We start from the raw sequence: 18212 nt of genomic DNA on the forward strand, positions 1-18212 counted from the left end.
CTTTTGCTATTGAACACATGGGGACTGTTGGTGGGGATATGCAGACACTTATGAGCGATCTCTCTCTCTCTTTTATTTACACATTCTTCTGTTCTACTTTGCAGGGGCATGTTTATTCTGAGAGCTCTGTTCTCAGACATGACCCCTGCACTCGTCCATGCTCTGTGTAGCATTAGGAGTTCAGGCAGCGCTCCTTCCTTAATATGCATGGCACGCTGCAATCCTCCTCTTAAACTGCCGCTTCCGTTCAGGACTATATTAGTCCTCCATGGAGGATTAGTGAATCCGGGGGAGAATCTTTTCCCTACTGTTGAATGACTCTACTGCATGATATGTTTGAAAAATTTTTAGAAAAACCTACAGCTCAAAAGGTGTAGTGGTACACTGTTCTGACTATGGTATAGCAGGCCCTGGGTTCTGGACTTGGCAAGACTGATTATTTTATTGCTAGGCAGAACAATGGCTGATGGAGACAGAGTGATTAAAGTAGTTTTAAGTGGGTTTGCATGGGTTTGTGTGATGCTAAGCAATGCCAACACACGGTTAACCGTACAGATGCTTAATCTGTGTTGGCTTCACTTAACACTGAGTAAACCCACTTACACCCATGCTAATTTCTTTAAAAGAAAAGAAAAAGGGGTGATAGAAAAGTGGAGGAAAAGGGGCATGCAGAGGGAAAAAAACAATATGAAAGATAGCTAGGTATGTGCAGGACAGGTGTAGGGAAGGTCCATAGCTGTCCATTTCTTATACAACAACAGCTGTGCATTTGTACAGAATTTGGAGATAAATTTAGATACTCAAACCCCAGCGAGAGGGGTGAGGACAAGAGAAATGTGTTGTCAAGGCAATTGGACCAGATTACATGTGCCCAGTGGACACATGTGTGAAATTGACAGCTATGTATGAGGCAATATTTTTTGGGGACAGTTGCCCTTTTCTTTTTTTTAAGGTGAGAGTGGGATGTTGGGGAAGGATTGTAGGTACTTCTGGGGAGGTAGGTTGGGTACGGAGACAGACAAGACAGCAGACAGGGGTGGTATATGACACATGAGGGGGGTAAACACATTTGACGGGGAGGGTGGTTGGGATTCCGAAGTCCATGGTCCCCAATATGGTTATAGTGGGACTGAGATTCCCACCCATGGGCAGTCACCTCTGCACCTTCATGGCCCTAAGGGTGGCTGTGCTGGGGGCTAGACAGAAGGGGCAGTCTGCCCCTTGAGGTGCACCAGGTGGTGCTCAATCTGGCACAGTTGGTCTCTAAACTCAGTTTGAAGGGTGCTGCCCACCAAACCCAGGATCTGACTGCGGGTGATAGCCTCCTGTCCACACCTGCTCCTGGGGGGGACAGGCCCTGTCCCCTGAGGTGGTTCCACCCAAAGGTGGTTCAGGTGGATCCGCTGGGATCTGCCTTCCCAAATGCACTATGGTGTTGAGATTTTACAAAATATGTTGGTTAGTCATGAACAACGCATTTCAAGATTAGTTATAACAGCATGCATGGGTGTTCAAATTAACCCCATAAAACAGATTTAACACAGTTGCATAGCCAACAGAACACATGCATAAATGGAACAACAGTATACATCGTAATAGCATGCCAGTAACATTGACGGCAACAGGCCAATAATGGTATTTGAACAAGGTATGTTAACATGCAAGCAATCAAACATATTAACAATAATATAACACAAGTCCCAACATTAGGGTTGGAGCACAACATACCTGTAGTATATGAGTGATAATTACTGATGCAGATGAGGGGTGGGGAGGTAAGACAAAAAGTCCATTAACAACTGTTTATGCTTCTATTTTCTACAACAGTACTGCTCAATACTCTATGGGTCTGCCCTCACTTTACATCTACTTATGGCCCATAGCTTCTGTAGTATAAACATACCTATTAAACTGTCAGCCTTGAATGGTATGAGGCAAACTGTAACAACTCTGGGTACATGACTAGAGGGGACTCGTACATGTCAGGGTTACATACCTGGCATGGGGGGGGGTACCCTGAACTGCTGTTATGTGAGTGTGCTACTGGCATACAACTGCTTTCCTATCTGTGCCCAGGATTATTTGTAGCAGTGACCACTAGCTGTGATAGCATGACACTTGAGAGACATGTATTGGGAACATACCTCTCAACCTCTTAGGGCATGACATCTGGCCAAAGCCATACATAAGAGTGGGAAAATGCCCATAAATATGGACAATTTTTAGATATTGCTCTTACACACTTAGAAAATTGATAAAATAACAGGTTTTGCATTTACATGGCTTTTCTGAAGGATATGACGTCTGACACTTATATGTCTATCATTATTTTCTAACTTCAGTCTATAATGATTTGCCACTGATTTGCCATGACACCACTACTTTATGTAAAACAGACCAAAAATCTGGGACAAATATCTGCACATTCAGTGAAAATGTCTACAGTTGAGAGGTATGATTCAGGAAGAGTACATATTGTATGTACCTACCCTGCTGTCATTTGCAGGCATGTGTTGGGACAATTGAACAGTTGTACACAGTTTATTAGTATGCCCTTCATACAGCTACTGGCAACATTTACTTACCTGTGGAGAAAATATCTGTTAGCAGTACCTGACTGTTTTTACATTTATTCCTGATTCCTTGTGTGTAGATATGCACACATCTTAGTACCACTCCCTGGATTTGAACCATGTCTGGGTGTGCAAAGTTAACAATTAAGCTATTACCCATCACACTGAGCTACTGGGGAACTGCTAGCTCTTGTTTCCCTGCTTTCTGTCTAATAGTCTCTTGGTTAGACAATCTGAACTTGTAATCCTGTGATGCATGCATGATACATAGTTATTGTACTGTGCATTACTCCTTTGGATTACTACAATCTGTAAAACAAAAGTTAACACAAAGCAATGCTGCATAGGACACACTTTGATAGTGCAGTATATATTTCACATTTAATTTATATCTCGTTTTACAGCTACACCATCTACATGTTCTATTAACAGCTTGTTCACACATGAACCTCAGTTAATGTATGCTGTCACAGCCATATTTTCTGTGAGGAACCTGTATACATTCTATATATGTCTATAAAAACATACCAGAATAAACACAACAGTTTTTGTGTAAGGATCTTTATTGTACATCAATATTAGTCAGTCAGACTTTTTTATGTATTCAGTTCACACAGTAACAGTATACCTACTAGCAGTAAGCAATGTACTCCTTCTTAGCTATTCAAATAATATACTGCAAAATAGATTTGTACTCAGCAGCCTGTCAGCACAGCCTCAGCAGTCTGCCACCATGGGCTTTGATGTTCATAGCCCTGTCTGCTGCAGCTGTAGGGGAGGAAAAACACACATTATTGCATATCTGTCTATCACATTCTCAGGCTAGTATTTGCTACAAACTGCTTGATAGTGATACTTACACACTACTGGAACATACTGGTCCCATCCATCTTAGATCCACTGGTCTAGGAGCACCCCCTTCCTATGCTTTAGGAAGGCATAGTGGTACCATACCTGCTCACCAGTCTGTGGGATGCCAATAGCATGGGTGAGGTCATGTGTGAGATGGTACCAGGCCTCTGCTTTGTATTGGAATCCCTGGTACTGGTCCTGCAGCATTCTCTCCTCATAGTTTTTTACTAGGAGTCCAGCCATGACCCTGGACTCCTGAATGCTCCAGTGCTATGCCTGAAAGCATGCTCCCACCCTTATGCCAGCCATTGTATCTGCACAGATGAACTACAAAAGATTATGGCTTTATTCCCACCTGCATCATTTGAATAGTGTGATATTCCTACCCTTCGCTGTCATTGGACTATTTTGAAAAGGTGAAGCCCCGCTAAGCAGTGCACAAATTCGCTAAGCTGGTTTTAACACTGCTTAAAGGAGAAGTTGAGCACTGTTTAGCAGTGCCAAATCCACTTAGCTGAGCTACCTGCTGCTTAGCATTCATGTCTTAGCAATGGTTACACCTGCTAAGCATAGCTGAGCATCGCTAACCATTGCTCACTTTTAATTTTTTAAATATATCAGAATACTGACTTCATTTATTCAGTGTATATGACTTACTTTATATGACATCCCTCTATGTGCTTTCCTTACATTGGCAAGGGGTGTGACTATACTGTATAGGACACTTGTGTATACATGGGTGGTTTCACATGTTATATACACTCACACTTACATTTTACTCCAGCGACACTACCCTGGTTGACAAAAAACAGTTACTACATAATTTAAGTTTAAAAAAAAAAATTAACACTGCTTTCCCATACAAAAATAGCTTTCTTGCTGTGGTACTTGAATTGTGAATGCCTGCATGTAAAGCCAGGACTCTAATCACTACACTATCTCAGCTTGGTAGTTTCAGTTGTAAATTTGTATTTATCTCCTATGGGATGTTTAAGCTATGGTAAGTGGAGGGCTATGACGTGCACACCCACTTAGCTATGCTTAAACATTCCTTAGCCTAGAAAAATATATATATAATATTATTATTATATCATTATGTTATATAGTGAGTATTGTGGTGTTCTGACAGGTCATTGAGGACTGCAGTCAGGAAATAATGGCATACATTCGACTTTCAGGCTTCTATCCTTCAGAAATTCATGCTAATACATATTCTGTTTTCTATCTACTTTTCTAAGCATGTGGTGGAATATTTCAGTGGTGTCACTATTTTTAGTGTTTTGTTCCCCCATTATTTGTGGTGTTGTCCATATGGACTGCTGTCAGGGAATATTGGCATACATTTGACTTTCAGACTTCTATCCTTCAGACATTCATGCTAATGCATGACCTGTTTTCTATCAACTTTGTAAGTTTGTGAGGGGAGTATGTAGTATGTGTCTCTTTTCAGGACTTTACCCCTATTATTTGTGCCTTTGTACACATTTTCTGATTTACCAGGTTGCGAGGTGTCATACAGCACTTTTACAATGCAGGTTGTGTGTCACAGAAACTGTCACACACCCCCTGCATTGCTTTCCTGCTGCTGTTTGTGTTTCAGTGTCCACAGACACAGAAATGACCATTTATTTCATTTCAGTGTCTGCGGACACTGAAATACTGGCATAATATTAGAGAAATTCTTTAATATGTTGGATCGTGATTAGAAAGTGTCATATGGCACTTTCTGAGTACAGGGGGCATGTTCAGTGTCTGTGTACTACTTGAACATGCCCCTGTACTCATTCACGGTTCATGTCCGTGTAGCTTAAACAGCCATGTGCCTTCATGAATATGCAAGGCGTGCTGCTGTAGCTACATGGACATGAACCACTCCATGCAGAAATAGCACTATTCCTGCACAGAGTTTACTGAATCCGGGGGAATCAGTATTAAGGCTGTATATGTTGCTCACCAAGAGACAATAGAAGTATGTTATGCCAAAGTAGCCTTTGTGAAAACCATTTTATTTTATTTTCATTTGTTAACCAGGGAATAACCATGGTTCAGCCAAGATAGAGAGTGCAAAAGCAAAAGATATACACACAAAATGTCAAATACATATTAGATTTAGAAACAGATGCAACAATAAATGAGGTACATTTTAGAGAAACACAGCTTGACAAATTCAATAAAATACAGTGGTGAGTATAAGAGGCATTTCAGAAACAAAAGTCAAAGAAACTTTATTGTCATTTAGGACCACACAAGTGCAGCCTAAATGAAATTACAAATGTCAGCTCATGAGAGAAATGCAGTGCAAATAATATAGATACAGTGATATCAAGGAATAACATAAGAAAGAAAATAACACGTATGACATGCAAGAGATAGTTCACATTACATAAACGCATTCAATACCGATTATCATGTGATAAATAATAAATAAATACCTACCACCAAACACATATACTGTTAAGATAGAGAATAAATAGAGACTAGTGAATAGCAGCTGTTTAGATACCATATAGCACTTGTTAACCTTAGATGTTACTCAGTATAGACATCATATTGCATGATAGTAATGCTGGCAGTAATTGCTCAGAGCAGCAGGATTAAGTGAAAAAAAAAGAGGCTTCAGTGTATCAGGTATTATGGTTGGTGCCCGTATTAATGAGTCTTACAGCTGTAGGATACAAACTGTTCCTGAATCTGGTAGTCCGACAGCGGAAGCTGTGGTACCTCCTTCCAGACGCAAGTTGTGAGAACCAGTTGTGGGCTGGATGGGTCAAATCAGCAAGTATTTTATATGTTCTCTTTCTTGTTCTTGTAAAGAAAAACTCTTGGATAGAATAGAAGTTTGTGCCCAAGATTTTCTCAGCCACCCTCACCACCCTCTGCAGTTTCTTCTTCTCAGTAACTGTGCAGTTGCTGAACCATGCTATGAAGTTGCTGGTGAGGATGCTGTCAATAGCACCCCTGTGAAAAGTGGTAAGAGCAGACAGTGGGAGCCTGGCCTTTTTCAGCTTTCTCAGGAGGTGAAGCCTCTGTTGAGCCTTCTTGACTATATAGTTGGTATTAACAGTCCAGGAGAGGTCATCAGAGATGTGAAGGCCCAGGAACATGATTGTTTTGACTTTCTCTACTATCTCCCCTTTGATAGTGAGTGGTTGGTGAACTGTTGCCTTTCTCCTGAAGTCCATAATCATTTCTGTGGTCTTATTAACTTTCGGGTCCAGATTGTTCCTGCCACACCAGGCAATAAAAGTGTTCACCTCATCCCTGTAGTAATGTTCATTCCCACCACTAATGAGACCCACGACTGCGGTAACATCAGTGAATTTTATAATATGGTTTGACTTATGTTTTGCAGTTCAGTTATGGGTGAGGATGGTGAAGAGCAAGGGGCTGAGCACACAACCTTGGGGAACACCAATATTCAGGACTATGCGTTGAGAGGTGTTGTTTCCAACACATGTCCACTGGGGTCTACCAATCAGAAAGTCAAGAGTTCAGTTACATAGGTGTTTGTTTATCCTGAGTTTCACAAGCTTATCCACCAGTTGCATAGGTATCACAGTGCTGAACACAGAACTGAAGTCGATATACAGAATCCTTATGTAGTTGTCCCTCCCTTCTAGGTGTTTTAATGCAAGGTCTAGTGTGACTGGTATAGCATCCACAGTCAATCTATTTGCCTGGTATGCAAACTGGAGTGGATCAAAAGACTTAGGAAGACTCACAGATAGATGTTTCTTCACAATCCTTTCAAAGTACTTTATGACATTTGAGGTTAAGGCAACCAGTCTGAAGTCAGTGAGGCTGGTATGGTTGGGTTTCTTTGGAAGTGGGACAATATTTGTTTCCTTGAAACATGAGGGAACTTTCTCCATTGCAAGGGATGAGTTGAAAATGTCTATCAGTACCAGACATAACTGATCAGCACACCCCTTCAACACCTTGCCAGGTATGTTCTCTGGTTCAGCAGCCTTCCTAAGATTCACCTTCTTAAGCTGGAGTCTCACCTCCTCAGAGTTTAAGGTGAGCACTGTCTCCTCTTTGTCAGTGTTTGTTTTAGAAGGTACGGTGGTGTTCTCCTCAAATCTGCTAAAGAAGGAGTTCAGTTCATTTAGGAATTCCAAGCCGTCATAACATTGGGGTGTTATATATAGTCTGTGAGCTGCTGTATCCCCTGCATAGGCTTCTCGTGTCCCTCATGTCTTGGAAGCAGATATGAATTTTCCTTCCATACTCCCTCTTTGCCTCTTTGATGCCCGTTTTCAGATTTGACCTGGCCACCTTTAACCTTTCATTGTCATTTGCATTGAAGGCTATGTTTCTTTCCCTCAGTAGCTCGTAGACATTCCTGGTGAGCCAGGGCTTCTGATTAGCTCTTACAGTGATTGCTTTCATGGTAGTTACATCCTCCACACACAGCTATACTATATAAAACAAAACAGCTGTACTATATAAAATACACAAAAAAGTGGACAAAGAGGGGAAGGAAGGGTAGAGAAAGTTAGAGAGAGTTAATGGAGGCGTGAAAAAAGGGGTAAGACAGAATTTATAGGAGAGGTACAGTACTAGAGGTGAGTACTGGAAGAACAGTTAGAAGGGTGGGAAAATAAACCATCAGTGGTTGAACTGGCTACAGTTCTGAAGTAAAGGTAGGGGTAGTTTACAGAAAGTTGTAAATACCAAAACCTTAACTCAGGACTATAAAGTAGCAGTTTGATGATATCAGTAAAAAATTTCCACACAGCAGGCAGAAGTGGGAAAATTGGAAAACTGATAGCAACAGAATAATTTAAAGTAAACTGTCATGAAAGAGAGCGTTGAATATAAGGACACAGTCTTGGTTTTAGAAATATCATGCCAAAGGCATTACAGCTGGACTTCTCACATCAACTATTAACTGACAGAGTGAACAGGGTCTAGAAACAGTCATCCAGAGAGAAAAAAATAATTTCTGTCATGTGTCTTTTTTTAAGTTTTCAACTTTGTTGATAAAGAAAGAATACTCATATTGTTAAAGGAGGGCATACCATATCAGTTGTGGGACTTATATATTCAATTGGTACAGCAAAAGAGAGGTGTGAATATGTAGACATTCCCAAATTCTGTCTTAAGAACATTTTTTTGATAAAATATCTGGAAGACGAGCATTAAAGGAGATAAATGTGATTTTCTTCACTGAAAAGGCAGCCTGTGAATTCTCATGGGACAACCTGTTAACTGAAGTGGTGGTAAATGAGAAAACTACAACTCCCACTTGGAATAAGCCTCTGCCTTCATGGAAGGTTGTATGATTTGGACCCACTCAGGTAAATTTGCAGCAATTCCTTTGACTTCCTTCCCTCTGTACATGAAAAACTTGAATAGTGCAGAAAATATGGAACCTTCCACTGCAGACTGACTTGTCATAGAAATCCTCATCTTTGCAGGCTTTAGCTACTTAGAATAAGTATGAAATAATGTCCATGATAGATACACTGATACTGAGGTCACAGAGACAATGTGTGAAACTTTGGAGACCGCTTCACAACCTGAAATTATGGCAGAAGGTATACATACTAAGACATGCACTTTCCAAGTGGCCTAAACCTAAGGCTCTGCTTGAATTAATCCATAGCTTATTATTAGCCTAGCCAGTAAGACTGTATTTTTCACTTGGGAAGTACATGCAAACATAGTATATTTTCCAGCATAGATAGTGACTTTGAATGAGCCTGGCACTGTTTGGTTAATTGCTTAGTTCTCTTACTTTGTTATTGCTGAAATGATTTATTTATTTATTTATTTTTGCTGTGTTTAATATGGTTAAATGACCGTCTTAGAATATTAGGGATGCTAGCAATAACCAGCTTACCACAGATGAATTAGTACATCCAGCAGGTACTGAATGAAGAAAACCCCACAGAAGTTGTACTGCCCCAGGCATATTGTATAAATCATTTTTATATTCACCAATGACATATAATTATTTACAAAATTCCAGCTAGTTGTCCTGGCAGTACCTCCTTTTTCTGTAGGCTCTAACAAAAATTGCCAACACCATTGGCTAGTCTTTTCAATCATAGTCTAAGCACCAGCTTCAGCTGAATGAAAAATGACCACCATTATCCCCTTGCACAAAGGTGGTGCTTCCCCTGACTCAGGGAACTATAGACCTATTAGCCTGGATAGCCTTATCTACAAAGCCATGGAGTGAATCATCATAGAACTTATCAACAAAGATATAGATAATCTCCAAACACTTGACCCTACTCAGTTTGGATTTGTTAAAGGAAGATCATGCCTGTTAAACCTGGTGGACTTCTTCAGGACAGCTACCAAGGCATTAATGGCTTTTCACATGATGAGATCACCACTCCCCTTTTAGATAGAAGAAAGATTTAAGCGAGGAGAATTTTTAATTAATTGGTCATCCCTAATTGGCTGGAGTGAACATGACATCACATGCGTCACTTCTTGTGATTCTGGCCTGCTAATACCTCCTCACTTCCAATGAATGATAGCCTGTCTGCAGCCAGGGAAATGTGCCTGGGAAGACAATAAACCAAAGCCTTCCAAGTTGTATGTATGCAGGACTGCACTTTTGCATAGGCAAACTAGAAAACCACCAAGGGGCGCCCTGTTTGGAAAGGCTGGAAGGGAGCCTTTTTCAATTCATTTATTTATTTTTGAGATCAACAAAATATGTCATATAGTTGCTCTAAAAAACAGATAAGTAAAACATGGTGCTCTGCTTCAACAAGATGCACCTGATAGTCAAAGTGACTGGCGCCCCAACGGGTAGTTGCTTCCCTTCACTTGACCATTCAAGTCAGGTTATGCAATGTCACATTAGACTTGGGTGTTGCAAAGTCAGTGAGCAGAGACTTCACAGTGTTCAAATTAGTCAGTTAGAAGTGATAGCACTCTTAGTACTGAGGGTCTGCATCCATGTGATTTTTTTTTTATAAAACTCTAAATACTAAAAGCAGGCTTTACTAATTAGCTGTTCAGCCTGGGAGTGGTGGTAGTTATGAACATTTAAGAGGAATGGTGCAAAACAGAAACTAATGAAGTAAGAATTATTATTATTATTTTCTCATAAAGCTGGCAGTGATCAACCAAACATTTTTTTCAGTGATTTGTGTGATGTTGGCAGTGATCTACTAGATATTTTTGGATTATTTATAGTGATTTGTGTGGAGTAGCCTGGAATACTTTGGACAAGCTATGGTGATACTTATTATGTGGCATTAGACCTCATGGTGATAGCTGCTGGTTGGGGTTGGGCATATCTCTCAACTGTCCATTATTTTGGCTTACAAGTTCAATGGGGAGAAAAGGTGGTGTATTGCACCTAATTAATAATGGCAATAATTAGAGTTATAGACTTCTTTTGCTTCAGAAAATGTATGCTATTTAATATACTTTATTTGGTCAACTCCTCATGTTAATAGTACTAATATTTTAAAATATGCGATTCTGGAGGTAAGAGGTTGAGAGCTAAGAGGCTGAAGTTGATATTTCACATTCTCTTATTCTGCAAAGTCCTCATGTTAATGATACCAATATTTTAAAATGTTTCTCTGATTATTTTTTGCCATTTATTTATTTAGTTGTTTGATTTTTCACTGATTCTGGAGGTAGAATGCTATGAGTTATGGGGCTGGGGCTGTTATTTCACTTTCTCTTTTTCTGTTAATTCCTCATATTAATAGTACTAATATTTTAATATCTTTTCGATTTGTCCCTGATCCTAGAGGTAAGTGGTTGAGAGCTAAGCGTATAGGGTTGGAGTTGGATGAATGAAAGTAACTGATGCTCTTGTTTTTTGCTCATTTTTAAGCAGTCACTACTATCTGGCTTTGCAGGACTAGTGTGAATTTGAGAGACGTAAGATGAACTACTTAACCTGATACCTGATATGCACAGACAGAGTAGATATATTTGCTGGGCTGTGTCTGGGGGAAATGGCAAGCTGCAAGCTATTGTTTGCTTATTATCTCCCTATGCAAATCTAGTTTGATTTGTGTGAAGCGACTTGGAATATTTTAATTTGTGGCAACAGTTTGGAACAAAGATGAAATGCATTACATAGCCATCCTCTTTTTATTACAATCCAACATCTGAATTGTACATAGATGTGGCTATAGCTGCTGGTGGGGGTTGTCCAGATTAAAGTAAATGATCCTCATATCACTTGCTCAGGTTTCAGTCAGTCTCAGAAAATGGGGGTTGAGGGTGTAAATGCATCACAGAATACCCAGACCATCAGATCTTCATGGGGGCTGGTGGTCTGCACATACCAAAGTTGTATGAGTGGACTTTGATATGGGCTTAGTAGCCACTGAAGGCATGGGAAGTATGTGATGCATTTTATTTCTTTTCTTTTTTTTTTTTGAGAAAGAAATGCAAACTGAACCCTATCTATCGAAGACCATCCTTCATCAGAAATGTAGACAGAGGGTTGTTGTAGTTTGTGTGGGGAGCTGGGCAGTGATGTTATTATTTGTTTAATCTTCCTCCCAAACCAAATAATTCACTGTCTTATATTGGGTGGGGACAGTGTAGTCATTACTTCTTCAAGTTTCCTTACAAACTTCACAGGGGTGCAAATAGGGTCACTAAGCTTGTACAAGACCAGTGAAGTGTCTAAAAGTAAGTTGAAAACATTACTGTAATTATTTTTTACTCACAATTGAACATCAGGTACATATACAAGTGGCTATCTTTTCTGGAAGGGTAAAGATGCTTTCTGTTCATGCATGTCTAACAGCAAATATGTTCAATTTGTTTTTTCAGTTTTGTCCAAATTTGACATCAGAGGGGTACACTGAACGTGTCTGTCTTTTGCAGTTAGGGGATGAGGGGGAATGCTTTATGAACACATGACAGCAATGACTTGAAATATATGATTGTAGCTATTTTTTCTTAATTTTCACTGATTTAACACCAAACAGGGATACACAGAAAGTGACAACCTTTTTTAAGGTGGCATAGGAAGGCAGTTACTATTTATAGATATGATTTAAGTATCATCACAAGCATTCATCTTCTATATTTTTGAGAACTGCTATTTGGTTATCTTTTAGCATTAAGCTTTTGATACAACTCTTTTTTTTTCTTGAAATAGGAAAGCATGGTTGAATGTTTTTCCTTATGTATGATTTTTTTTCAGATCATCATTGAATCACAAAGTTGGGAAAAAGTTCTAAAATGCACCTCAGAGCATCCAAAAACCTGTGGTACTTAGTAGCCCCTGGACTACAGCTTAATTTATTTATTATTGGTCATTTGAGTGTATTGAAATGATATGGGGTTATTACAGTGAAGACAGTCTTGTTCATTGGGGGTGGTGGTGTTGAAAGGATTCATAGAAAACCAAAGTTGAAGAGCATGACTGAATTAATTCTCTTCATCATGACTTATGTTCAGGCCATCACTGGATGAAAAGGTTGTTGTAAAATGCACCTAAAAGCATCTAGAACCCCCTTGGCTTTTGGGAGCCATGGGGCTCTCAGACCCCTCACACCCATGGCTTAATGGTGTTATTTCTACTCCAGTTGTTACACCGTAGTCTTGGTCAGTTGGGGAAAGGTACTGGAAGGATTCCAGGAAAATAAATGATGAAAACCAAGACTGAATTTCTTCCTTTAATCATAGTTTTTATTCAAGACATCACTTGCAGACCCTAGTTTAATACAATTGCTTTCTACACGGTTATCCGAGAGCAGTCTTGCCAACTCAAAATATGTTGAATGGATGAGTAAAAGTAGTAAAAATGATGAGGAAGAGAAACTATGAGAAAAGGATGAAAAAAGTAATGTGGATAGTGTGGGTATGCCAAGATGGGGGCACTGGGTGATGTTTGGGGGGCAGCATGGAAACTTTTGCCTAGGGTACTTGTTAATCTATGGCCAACCCTGTACATATGGCAATCATTTGAAATATCTGGACTCATATGACTGAGTCTCAAAATACAGAGACTAAATAGGTGAAAAAAACAGACTTGTATATACCAAGCCTGAGATGGCTCTTTCCAGAATATTCCCTTTTCTCCAATGTATGGGGGTATCAGAGTTGGTATACATAAGTTAGGGGGTGGGGGCTTTTGCTGCAGGGGAGCTTGCTCCCTTGCAAAAAAAAAAAAAGAAAAACAAATTTAATGAGGATGAATGGTGTTTGAGATTTCCTCTACTCCTGTAGTTTCAGCTTTTTTTTTAGTTTGTCAGCACTCGACGTTATGAGTGCCGACATTTAAATAAGGAGTCTGTTTATACTCATCTGTTTATAATTTCATAACGTTCAACTATTTTCTAATCAGAATAGTATATGCATACTGTCTGCATTGTCTGCCAATACAGATGTTTGCAAAACTCTCTCTTTATAAACACACAGACACACACACATTATATATATATATATATATATATATATATATATATATATATATATATATATATATATATATATATATATATATATATAGATATATATATATATATATAAAGATATAGATATATATAGATATATATACATACTTGTATTTGTGTGTTTAAGATTTTTATTTATCTATACTTTTTATTTATATTCCCTTAATTATAATTTTTGTTATTGTGACTGCCTCTTTGCTTTGGTCATGATTGAAAAGTGTCTGCAGACCAGTTCCAAGTATTTGATTAATTTATATAAAATAAAACTAAACAAACAAATAGATCATTTGTATTCCTTGTGTGTAATACCTAAACTTTCTTTTTCAAGGTACTAATGTTTGACAAGGTGGGCTTTGGAATCACCATATCTCTGCCTTTTGAATGCATGTCTGCGCTTCATTTACACTACTTGCAGAAACCCATCCAGTGGATACCATATCTAGTAGCTTAAAGTTTAGGTTTTAATTAGTAGGGAGTGACCTTAGTACTGATCATAATATGGGTGTGGCTCTTCTGCTGCCCAGCGAGTACCACTGGATACCAGATAATCAATTTGCTTGTGTGGGAGGGGCATGTGCTAATTTTACTCTGCTGCCTGGATTGTATAAAATATGTGCTTTGCAGTTTTATAGACATGCCACAGATAAAAATTCTTTTATCATGTGAGTTAAATGTGAATTGATAAGATTGTCTTCTCTTTGTGTTATTTGGTGGGAAAAACCTGGCAATGTGCTGAAATAAACAGAAAGATATCGGTGCAGCAGTGGCCGATATTATATCGAAGGCCAAAAGATCAGCCTGACAACAACAGTTTATGCATCTTTCATTATTTCTATTCAACTCTACTAGAGACTAGATGTGTCTGAAATTCTTCCTGGATGCATTCTACACTATACAGTTTTTTTTTTTTTTTTAATTTCTATGCATACAATAGTTGAAGGATGAGCCGTAATACTGCTTGTAAACTCCATATTGTATTGTAGAATGAAAATAATTCATGCAGGTTGTGGAATTAGATTCTTCCAGAATAGATCTAGACTGAATGTCAATTAAAGTGCCCAATCAATAGCTAATCACCAAACATAAAATATTTACAGGTAACTTGACACAAGAAATTCCATGCATTCAGATTCTACTTTCTGAGTAGAGATCTGCAGTACTTCAGGATGCATTAACTGCCTTAATAGTGCTAACAGCCATTGGAGGTGAATGCAGTATAAATAATGTAGTTAATGAGCCACTGCTAAGAAGGTGGAGAGAAATCTCAAGCATTTTGCTGGTTTGTAAATTGTCTCCTCTTTCAGTTACCTTGGACATAGCTACTATTAAGGACACGCTGCTGGCAAAGTGAATAAGCTCAGGAAAAATAGCAAACTGTTTTATAAAAGATTTCTAAGAACTGAGCTCAATTCTCCAGACCTTTCCTAGTTTTCAATCCATCCTGGTGTGTCTAGAAATGCTGTTGGCCTGAAGAGATGTAATGATTCCGACAGACAGTTTCTGCAGTCTCAATGCAGGGAATAAGAGTAGCTTTAAACTGTTTTTCTCCTGAAAAAAGCTCCAAGTCTGGCAGGTTTATTCATGTTGGCATGTCCCAAGTGAGGTCATTCCCCCATACTAAGCAAGTTATTCAAATCTATGCAAGGTGGGTAAACAGTTCAAATGTAATGATCTTATAAAACATAGGTACAGAGTGTTTTCTTTTTGGGTAGGAATTAATGTTCAAAAAAGTATAAGAAACTGTGGTACTTAAGCAGGAAAATAAAAATAAAAACAGACCTAATGAACTCTGTATTCTTTTATATGAATGCAATCACTAAACAGTTTCTGCTATCGATGCAAGTGGATTTCTTTCTTTCTGCAGAATTAATGTTATCAAAACTGAATACTTTTCCAGAACTGTGTACCTTTTAGTATAAGTTGCCATTATGGTTAACTGACTAGTGGTTTAAACAACTGAAAAGGGCAATGATCAGTTCTGAAATGAAAAACTACCAGATGTCAGTTTAAATATTTTAACACTATCATTCAGTGAAGGTGGAGTCAGCCTACCAAATATGTGAATACTTTATGCTAAAGTAACGGTAACAAGGTCATTGTTTCTAAGATTCAAGGTTCAAGGTTATTTCAAACTTCACTGTGTGCAAGCAATGAAGTGGGTATCCTTATCTCTTCAGATCAATAAGCCAAAACTGTTCATTTCTTAGCCACAGACCATTTCCCTTCAAAGTTAGGCAATCCATTCTGGAGGGGGGTTTTGCTTTGCTTTACTGGTTGAAAATGAGTATCAAATTGAGAGTCATTGATAACCCCCAAGACATTTAGTATTGGATAGTTCCTTAGTGCAACTGGGAGGGTCCAACATATCTAGGTTTGGGGGTTAAATACTGGTGGGATGTAAATATAAAGATGCATTGGAAGAGGGTGAAGGATGCCACTAAATGAATTATAGCCAAAATTTCCTGAAGGAGGTGTTGAATTGTTGAAGTGGTATTAGCACATCAGACCCTTCTGTGCCAGCGCCCCCCCCCCCTCAACTATCTGTACTTAATGATTGATGGTCAGAGTCACTGGAGCCAGACAATCACCTTACAAGCTTCTTGTGCCCCAGAATCATCAGACAACTGTATAAAACTGATGTGAAACCTAATATGTCCTATTCGGACCGAGCACTAGATACACCATTCAGTCAGATGTTATGGGACAGGGAGTGTGCAATATACAGAACATTTACAGTCAGGTCTTCCAACTAAGCAAACAGCTGTTAAGTAACTACAGGACAGCTTTTTGCTGTATTATACATCATTGTCAAGCTGTAGTAAAGAGCTAAAACAGTTTCCTGCTATATAGTTCACACACTATAATTTATGCATGAAAAAGTCTCCAAGATCAGCAAAGAACTATTATGTATCTACATCATACCTCTCAACCTCCTAGCTCAAAAAATCTGGATAAAGCCTAAGATTATGGGGGTACAAAGGCCTATAAATAGGGACAGATTTTAAATATTGCTCTTATGAATTTAGAAAGTTGATAGAATAACAGGTTTTGTGTCAACATACATTTTCTTAAAGCTATAAAGTCTGCAAATGAAATGCATGCCATTATTTAGTGACAATCCTCAATGAGTTGCCAGAAAAGTAGATTTTATGATGAACAAACCAAAAATATCAAGCACAATTCTGGACATTCTGCAAAAATCTGGACAGTTGAGAGGTATGATCTACGTACATAATACCAGTTTCCTAAATGCTATGTCAAACAATTTTGCTAAACTGTTCCAAAGAACTATCCTACCTGCTTTTTGCAGTCCTTAACATGCCAAACACTGACTAATTGTCATTTAAGCATTATCAATACTGTTTGTGAGGACATGTTGACACCTCTTCAGTGGTGACCACTACTCTTAATATCTTGCATACTTCGTATAGCTTTGGGCTATCCTTTAAACTTACAAGAAATGTTGTCAGTATTACAATTTCTTCCAGTTTTGGTTCTTTTGAAATTCTGAGAACACAGTATTTCTCACTTACAACTTTGCTAAGGTTTTGTACAATGAGTGGAATACTTGAGCCCACTGGTTTGTAACACTGGAAGGCCAAAGTCAGCAGGATCTCTGCTGCCTAGATATTACACACTGATCTGTTATAAAGGTGCTTGATTCTCCTGTCATGAGTTGTTCCATGGCTAGAAAGCCCAGTTATAAAAAAGTGAATAAAAAGGGAAGTTGTCAAATAATATTACCACTTTTTTATATACTTTTGGCTTTTAGCCTCTTCTCCCGTTCTTTTCTTTGCCTCAAAGGGTAGCTTCCTCTACAGCCTATGTTTTATTTATATGTATGCTGAGCAATTTCTTACAAAGTTGCTAGTAGGGTTTTCATTTTGCATGTTTGAAGCATGTAAATGACATCAGCTCCTCTTCAATGATGCAAAATGAAGATCAGTTTCAACATGTTACACACCCTACATTATGCAGGGTGCATTTACTGTTACACATCCTACATTATACAGGGGGTGTTTACTGTTACACATCCTACATTATACAGGGGGTGTTTACTGTTACACATCCTACATTATACAGGGGGTGTTTACTGTTACACATCCTACATTATACAGGGGGTGTTTACTGTTACACATCCTACATTATACAGGGTGCATTTACTGTTACACATCCTACATTATACAGGGTGCATTTACTGTTACACATCCTACATTATACAGGGTGCATTTACTGTTACACATCCTACATTATACAGGGGGTGTTTACTGTTACACACCCTACATTATGCAGGGTGCATTTACTGTTACACATCCTACATTTGTACAACGTGTGTTTCCTGTTACACAGTCCTACATTTATACAAGGTGTGTTGTCTGTT

General features: G+C 38.7%; 1 protein-coding gene across 1 annotated transcript in view; it reads right to left on the reverse strand.

Moving 5' to 3' along the window:
* LOC122812297 (signal-regulatory protein beta-2-like) overlaps nucleotides 1-18212 on the reverse strand; it is a 460698-nt gene that overhangs the window by 214551 nt on the left and 227935 nt on the right. The gene's annotated exons all lie outside the window — the stretch shown is intronic.

Source organism: Protopterus annectens, chromosome 9.part0 (assembly GCF_019279795.1).
Source record: "Protopterus annectens isolate FY-2018-M chromosome 9.part0, PAN1.0, whole genome shotgun sequence".
Taxonomy (NCBI): domain Eukaryota; kingdom Metazoa; phylum Chordata; order Ceratodontiformes; family Protopteridae; genus Protopterus; species Protopterus annectens.